Genomic DNA, 9,179 nt, shown 5'->3' on the forward strand with positions numbered 1-9,179 from the left:
CGGCTCTGCGGTATTCGGCTAACAAATAACGCACATCCAAATGTCCCATATCGGTCACTCACATTCCGGATGAGCGGCGTAAATTTCTGTTGCTCGCTCTTACGTCTGCAGATGTACTGCTTTCGGGTGGAATATGGGAGACAATTACATCAGTGCCTTTATAAAACTAAGTTTCTGCCACTTGCAGGCATTGCATGCTTAGAGAAAGGGACATGCTTTCCTGAATTCGCAACTTTTTCTATTGGTTGACTTGTCCTGCACGCAGAGAAAATTTTGACGTGGGCGTTCGGGAGTGTGCCGGCTGCCTTTCGCGGCAAGCTTCACCGCTGCTGAGGTGCCCGGCCTGCATCTGGCGGCGGATCTGCTGGCAGAGGTCGTAAGCCTTTACGGCTCCCAGCCCGCGCTCCTGGCTGATGGAGCGGGTAGCACTGCAACTGCTGGAAACGCACGCCGCGGCTACGGAGCTTATCGCGCAACAGCAAACCGGCTTTCGAAGGATGCGTTGCACAGCTGATTCGATCACAGATGTATTCTCTGCGCTCGAGCATGCGAGAGTGACGAGGCTGATGGCGCAGCCATCCGTGATGCGCTTGATGACGCGGGCGTGGAGGACGGCTTCGGCAGTTTTTCGCGAGCTTCCCATCAGACACCATCTGTACTAGTGCGAGTCGGCGACACTTTTTCCGAGCCGCGTGCCGCGGACGTCGGGGTTCCGCAGAGCTTTGTCCTATAGCCTTTTCTATTCAATGTCGAGCACCCGCCGTGGTTTCTTTGTGGCTATATGGTGTTGGGCTGCTAAGCACGAGGTCGCGGGATCAAATCCCGGCCACGGCGGCTGCATTTCGATGGGGGCGAAATGCGAAAAAATCCGTGTACTTAGATTTAGGTGCACGTTAAAAAACCGCAGGTGGTCCAAATCATTACGGAGTCCTCCACTAAGGCGTACCTCGTAATCAGATCGTGGTTTTGGCACGTAAAACCCCCTAATTTAACTCAATGTCGCGATGGCGTCGGTGTCGGACGCGCTCCCCGAGCGTATACCCGACACCGGGCATACATCTCGATATACGCGGACGACATTGCTTTGAGGTGCCTCGGGCCCGCGTGAGAGGCGGCTCAAGTGCGAGAGTATCTGCAGGCGGCTGCCGATGCTGCCGAAGCGCGACTGTGCGCGCCTGGACTGCGCCTAAACACGGAGAAGTCCGTCCATGGCATGCGACGCTATAGCAAGAGCGTCAAGCAGAGCGCTCTCTAAGAATGGCCGGCGCGAACTTCCCGTGGGAGAGCTCGGTCAAGTATCTGGGCCTAGACATCGACAGCGGTGGCAAAGTTCAGTTTCACGGCTGAAAAGAAGCGGCATCGGTGCGCGCCACAGCAGCTTATCCGCAAGCTGAGCGCGCGCGGGCAAGGCTGCTAGCAAACACAACGCTGCGACTATATACAACGCCACTGCGGTTCCGGGAACGCTTTACGCGATGCCACCCGTCACTTTCCGCAAACCGCAGTGGAAACGGCTCAAGGTGCATGCACAAGAAAGGCCGCAGGACCTGACTGCCTCGGACTATACCGCGCACGTCGCAGTGCGCCGCCACGGTGGCAGAAGCGGGGTCCTGGCCGCTGCAATTGGAGCACTGTATTGACAGGCTGTACAGGGCTCCGGATGGCAGCCCCCTTCTCCAGCGCCTTCGACAACACCATGCACCATCCAAAAACAGTGTTGCCAGGTCGGACGAGGTGGCGTAGCCCAAAGCTACAAAAATTGTATCCCAAATTGTAGCCTGGCCGATTGTTACTTGGGGAGGTAGGTATTCTGTACGAGCCCATCTAGTGGACATGTCCATTTCGTCTGCTGCTGAAGTGCTGATTGGCTGTGGCGTCTGGCTCCTGTTGAAGTGCACCCCAGCCCAGCCAATCAGAACTTCAACTGTAGACGAAACGGACATGTCCACTAGTGGACTCTTACAGAATACCTCGCCTTGGCTCGTCGTGGTACCGGCCTCAGCGGGCGCGCGCACTCTTCTGGGGTGCGATCTTGTACGCGTTCCAAAATGGAACAGAGGCGGTCCGTTCCGTCGAGCCGCACACGATTGGTCAATTTGATCGTCACGGTTCAAATTGACCAATCGTGTGCGGATCACGGTTCAAATTGACCAATCGTGTGCGGCTCGATGGAACGGACCGCCTCCGTTACATTTTGGAACGCGTACAAGATCGCGCCCCTGATGTCTCGATACGCTTTTCTAGCAGACGACAACCAGTGACGAACGAACAGATGGAAGCTTACATTCGCGCGTTAAATAAGCTGTGCATGGTTGTGCTTTCCTTAGCGTTGCCGTTTTTTGTGTGTGTGGTGGGACCCATATGGACATGGATACAGGGGACGAAACAGCAGCCCATGTTTCTCGCTCGCGGCGCGCGCGCAGCTGTTTTTTCTTCTTTTTCACTGTATAAGCGTGCGCGCTCAAAGTTTGGTTCAGCGCTTATTTGCTTGCGTATTACTAGAACAAAGAAGCCGCTGCACTTTTGCTCGAATGCCTTGAGGATAAAAGAGGGCGAGCGTTTGGTTAAAAGGCGTAGTCAGGAGGCTGTTTGCATCTTTGTGGCCCGGAGCACACCCGGAGTGCCTGGCGGCATTCGAGAACGAGAGCCGCTGACAGACCCGTTTTGTACTCGTTTCACGCCAAATTTTGATATCCCCTCTGACTACTGTTCTAGATGCCGGTAGTTGGGAGTCTTTAGAACAGCAACTAAAACCGAAAGTTAACATGGATAATAATGACAGTGTATTTTTACACAAACAAGTAAAGAACTGATGTCGCTCTTGGAAACAAGGAAATCTGCATCTCAGACGCGCTGAAACAGGGATGTGAAGCTCCAGCATCGCGGAAACCTTCGGCTCACGGGCGCTCGATATAGCGGCGAACGATATAGCGGCGAACAGTGGCGCACCGACGGGGGGGGATGGGGGGGGGGGGGGGGGGGGGGGTTCTAACCCTCCCCTGAGGCCGAGTTAAACGCCCCATTTTGTTTGACCCTTTTTATTTCCTTGCGCCTTTGAGTACTGCAACTAAGATATGAGACGCGCAATCGTCTGCACACTTGCAAACTTGCGCAAAAAGCGCATTTTTTGACGATTTCCCATGAATGAATTTAAATTAGTGCTGTTTAGATGGTATTGGCAAACTAAGGCAAAACTGTCCCCCCCCCCCCCCCCCCCCTCCCTGGCTGAGATCCTGGGTGCGCTACTCAAGGCGGGCGTCGCGTGAAGAGGGTGCATGTGTGACGAAGCCGAGCGTACGCGTCATGGTGCCGCTCAGCGGCCTCGGCCGCGCATTCGCTTGCGTGTGCAACAGGCAAAGAACTGGGTTCTTTGTTTTTCTTTTTTGTCCCAGTGCGCCGATAGCGGCCACCTACGACCATTTGGCCATGTTTTTTGTGCAGCAATTAGATTGCGATTCAGTTGCATTGTTAAAATGTGGTGTATCCCGGCCTAATAAATTATCTGTGTTTCTGCCCGGAGAGCTGCGCCTAGGGTCTTCCTTGCTGCGTGCGCAGGCTAACTTTCAAGGCTCATTCACACCGGCGACTGACAGTGGTCGCGTGACCAAGTTGGTCGCAAAGCGACCAGTCGCTCACTGCGCGATTTTTCAGTCGCGCGACCGTGGTCGCAAAGCGGCTCAACCAATCAGCGCCGCGCCGAAAGTGATGTGTGTCGTCGTCCACGCCAATGCAATGTCCGCGTCACGATATGCAGGCTACAGGCGGTAATTGGTGTCTTGTCTTGTGATTCTGGGACGCAGCAGTTGCAGCAACATGTCGAATGTACGCGGTCGCATTCGCTGGAAGCTAAACAGCAGGAAAAGAAAGCACAACACAAACCCTTTTTCCAGCTGCCGTTCGTTGGATGAGCACGCCACCCAAGGTGAACAGCGGGTGAACAGCTTTGCTTTAATATTATGCACCGAATAACACGCAATGCGAACTAGAAATTACAACTTGCTCTCTCTCGATAATACTCGTTGTCATGCGCACAAAGTTCGGGCAGGAGGCGGCTGCGTGGCCGGTCACTTCACACGAGCGGAGGCACGGGCGCACCCACAAGCGTCGCGTTTTCTTCGGAGGCTTCCGTGCTGCCACAGCTGACACCCCGGCGGAGCACATCAGCACAGGGTTCCTGTTCCTGTTCGCTTCCTGTTCGCTCGAATCAAATGCAGCCATCGCTCGAATCAAAATCCATGGCTGTTGCCGGAACGCGAAACCAATTTACACAGTGCCAGCGAAGTGCGCGCTAACTGCGTAGATCCCTAGAATTCTCGCTGAAGAACGAGAATGTCCGGGATTGCGACTTGCAGGTCGCGCCTCAGCCGGGCTTGCCGGTGTGAACATCAGTCGCCTTCGGTCGCTTTTTGTTCGCGAGTCGCAAATGGTCGCGCGACCTCCTCAAGTCGCCGGTGTGAATGAGCCTTCAGACCGGCTGGTCGCGCGCGCACAGCGGCGCACCGGCAGACTCGGCACACGGAGCAGGCCGGAGCAGGCGCGGAAGCAGCGCCCTGTATGCATGGTCCATGGATGCTCGTCCGGCGCGCGCGATCGAACGTGCGCGCCCGGTGAACGGAGTGACCAGAATATCTTATTATTGCGATAGCAATTATATGGACACTCCAAGTGGATTTCTGCCATCGCCGTCATCGTCGCCGTGAGGTTCCGTATAAAGTCCAAAGGGCGATACAATCGTCGCCGCGCACCGTATGCTGCATGTGCGAGGGACGCGCGCTTTCACGGAGAGCGAGCGCATGCAGAGAGCAAACGCGACGTCTCCGTTGCGCGAAAGGGCGTGTGGGGTGGAAGCGAGGGAGATGGGCGGCCCCGTTGTGCTCCGGAACAACCGCGCATTTAGCAACCCGGCGCAAGGGGATCTGGCGATTCAATCTCGCGCGCGAAAGGAGGAAAGTGCGAAGGCAGCGCGGAAGGGAGGGAGTGCGGCTTCTACTCTGCCAACAACTGCACACTTGTACTTTGCGCTGCTGCGAGCGGTCGCGCGCACCGTGTCTGAAAGCGATCAGCACACAGCTCTATACGTTTATATGCGCTGTACTTTCACCGCTCACTTTCCCGTTGGAGCTATAGACCGCACGAACCTTCGCTCGCTGCTGCAGCCGCGCTGCTCACGCCAGCGTTTTGACAGCGGTTGTCTGCGGTGATCGAGTGTGATCTATTCATGTTTGCTTGTGCGCGTTGACACCATCATTGTTAATTCAGTTATAAGCGGATGTGTCCAAGTTTAACAGACGATAAAACTACTATCCTTACTACGTATTACTAATCCTTACTCTACTAATTCCTACTACTATCCTTACTCTACTAATTTGCTATCGTAATTGATGTCCGCCTTTTGGGCGAAACTGCGACTTTTTTATTGCGATATCTACTATATGAACACTCCAGGCGCATCTCTGCCGTCCGCCGTCGTCATCGCCGTGAGGTCCCGTGTAAAGTCCAAGGGCGATTTCACCATCGCAGCGCACCCTACGCTGTATGTGCGAGTGAAAGCGTGCGAGGGGAGCCGAGCGGCTCAATCTCCCCGCGCGAAAGGGAGCGCACCATCTTCCGACGTCACACGCGCGAGGCACCCAACGATGAGAGGCATCAGGGGGGAGGGAAGGAAGGGGGGGCGGCATTCTACTTCGGCTGCAACTGCGTATGTGGCGGCTGCGCGCGGTCGTGCGGCCGTATTTTTGAGAGCGATCTGAGTTTAGGGCAGAGTCTAGTTGCGTCGGCGGCTGGTAGCTTTGTGCGTGCTGTGTGTTCTCGGAGCTCAGTTTGCGTTGAAGCGATAGACAACGTCACTTCGCTAGCTGCTGTTGCCGCATTTCCTCACGCCAGCGTTTTGACAGCGAGTGTCCGCGGTTCTTGCATGTGCTTCTTGGCGACCTGCTGCTGCTTTATATCACACGAGTAAAATAATTGTGGGCACAATTTAATGGTGGTGCCCTTGCTTCGCTGATGAGTGCCAGAGGGTGCGGAGCAAAATGTCCGATGTGGTCTCGAACTATTCAGAGCAGACACAGCGGTGGCCCGGGCCCGCATATTTCCTGACATCACACAGACCATTCAAAATGAAATGCGCTGTCGGTGGGAGGGGCTTAGATGCAGCGATTTCAAATTGAAATTTCTAGTTAAATGTGTGCTGAGAGCAGTTTTTATTTTGTGTGTGTGTGTGGTGTGTGTACAAACATACAGGGCCGTCTGCCCTCAGTTACAATGATAAACTGAGAATAGCCAGACGACCGTGTCATGGCCCCTTTATTGACACCATTCTTGCTCTAGATATATTCCCAGCATGTCAAAGAAGAGCAAGGAATTATGAATGCACACAAACCCAAATTTTCAGTCACAGAAGCTTCAAAATACAAGCAGAATGAGGGACCCTTGACAAGAGTTTTCGCAACTCTGGATGCCACATTTTACTTTCTTGTGCCGTAATTATGGGGTTTTACGTGCCAAAACCACGATCTGATTATGAGGCACGCCGTAGTGGGAGACTACGGAAATTTGGACCACCTAGGGTTCTTTAAACGTGCACCTAAATCTAAGTACATGGGTGTTTTCGCATTTCGCCCCATCGAAATGCGGCCGCCGTCGCCGGGATTCGATCCCGCGACCTCGTGCTCAGCAGCCCAACACCATAGCCACTGAGCAACCACGACGGGTTCTCTTGTGCCGTAACGCATTGTGCCGTCCTGTCTTGTTTCTTACTCTGTCTTCATCTGCTCACGCTGTATGTACTTGCCATTAAGCATTTGTCTAATGTACCTAGTCTTTTGTTATCTTTGCCGGCTATTTTACTAGTATGCATTGTAAACATTAAATTTCATTGTAAAGGTTATATTCCAGTTCTTTTCCTTTTCACTCTGCGTCCGTGGTCTGAGCGGCGCTCCATTTACGTTATCACCAGGATCGGCTGGTCGTGAGTGGCTGATGATACAAAAGGAATCGAAAAGAGGGGAAAAGGATCGTTACATTATGCTGTGCATGTTTTCATTCTATGGCGGCATATATCATGACACCGGCATACGAAACTTCTTTTTCTGTGTTTGTGCCTCATTTAAAAATTGACCGGAACTAATAATAAGGCGCACTCCCGCCGACGGCAGGAGTGCGCCTCGAGCGTCCGTATAATTGCGCTCGCGATAAAACTGGTAGAGTTGTTCCGACACCATTATTACAAAATTGTAGGAATGTCAAATGAAGTTTTCAGTTCTTGCCAAAACGTTTATTACCTAACTTATAGCAGGACTTGTTTAAATATCTGTAGACGTCCGCGGCTAAGGAAAGTCTGGTCCAGGACAGCAACTATAAATACTTTTTAATTATCCTTTCAAGACATCTTTTATACAATAATGTATGTTTCTATGTTTCATGAGCATGACAGCCTTGAAGCACTGGATATCTGTTGCAAGTGATAGGTGCCAGCGTTTGTGCAAAGCATGCAGTGCTTTCGCATTTTGCATTCGTCTTGACATTTAACACGACTGCGCGTCATGTCTATAGCAGGAGGCTATGGTATAGCAATCACCTGAAATAGTATACTCGAGGCACTAGAGTGCCACTTAGGCTGCCTGGAAGAGGAAAATCTAACTATACCGTCTGCATCAGGATGTCGCGAACCACACTGGTGTTTAATTATACGAACTGAGACTATTCGCTCAGTCAGTCCATAAAAGACCGGCTCGTATACCCGCCTCATAAAGAAGACACTATATGCGAGCCTCGCATGAATTCACTTGATCGGTAAATGCTGATATCTTCAATGTGTCCCCATACCACTAATGAATAATGCTGGCTTCGTGTTGGCTGCAGCCATACGATCTAAAAATTATATTTTGCCCAAAAAAGTCGCGCCTAGCAGTTATGCCAGCTTCGCCAAGCAGATCCGTCACAACCGTTCCCTAAGCACAAGCACCTGTGAATTGCTGAACTGAGTAGAGAATGTAGCACTGAAAAGGTAATAAATATTGACCCGTGCCTTTTCCGTGTGCGGCAAACAGCTTAGAGCCTCAATTAGCTTTACATAAGCTTACGCCGGCTTAAAATTACCTAGTGAAAAACAGCTTAATTTTGAGAAGCAGCTAGTTCAAAGTACATGGTTACTTGTCAATCCGATTACGTTTACAATGCATTGTCAGGCGTTGTGCCTGTTTTTTTTTTTTTCTTTTGTGGGGTCTCACACGTGATTTTGGGACAAAGGAACGACAACACTAGTGCAAACAATCAAAATGGCATTTATTGCACCTTTCATACACTAATGCCTGCTAGCCGAATTACTACTCATAGAATATTCAGATGGGCGCGCGACAAATAGAGGAAGTCCGACTCACCGCGACCGGATAGCGAGCGAATATGTTCGCCCGCATGCTAGATAAACGCCTAATAGTTCACGTGTACGGTCACGCGAACGGTGGCGCGTTCGAACGATCCATACGTGTTCGTCCATTCCGGTGTCCTGTTCCTAGCCTCGCGAGACGGTCTTGCGAAGCATGGATCGGAGCACGCGCGGAACGTCCGCACCGCTCACCGACTTCTCCTTTTGCACCCGCGTAACCCCCGCCGTCAGGTGGCGTTAGCAGCGCAACCCTCCCAAAGTACAAAATATGCTAATAGTCACGGCTAGGCGGCGTGTGCCACCGCCATTAAAGGGTTCAGCCGCATTCATTCATCCATCCATCCATCGTGCCATCTCTCGTAACATCGCGCCGAGCACCGCCGGCGCTTAGCTACGCGGAGAAGCCGGATTACAGCAGACGTGAGAGCCATGCGGGGAAAACAACATCAGGGGACACGTGAGAGTCGCGCATCCCCACACTTTTTAACATTACGCAATGTATAACGGTCTCAACGCATTGTAACTTTTTTTCCCTTGCTGTTTTATGCAATGTTTATTGTTCATTTCTTTTTCTTTTTTTTAATCTGTCTGGTTTCTCTAATATGCAAATTTCTTCGTTTTGTGCCATTTTTTAAATCCTTGTATACATCGATACCTTTTTACCGATTGTATTTTGCTACATATTGTACCCTATACCCCTCACCCTATGCCTCTTCGTAGGCCTGTGAGGTCTTTCTAAATAATTAAATAACAAAAAAAAGAAAAAAAAAAGAAAACGGCACCGGTAGAATCTGAC

Source organism: Dermacentor silvarum, chromosome 1 (assembly GCF_013339745.2).
Source record: "Dermacentor silvarum isolate Dsil-2018 chromosome 1, BIME_Dsil_1.4, whole genome shotgun sequence".
NCBI classification, from domain to species: Eukaryota; Metazoa; Arthropoda; class Arachnida; order Ixodida; family Ixodidae; genus Dermacentor; species Dermacentor silvarum.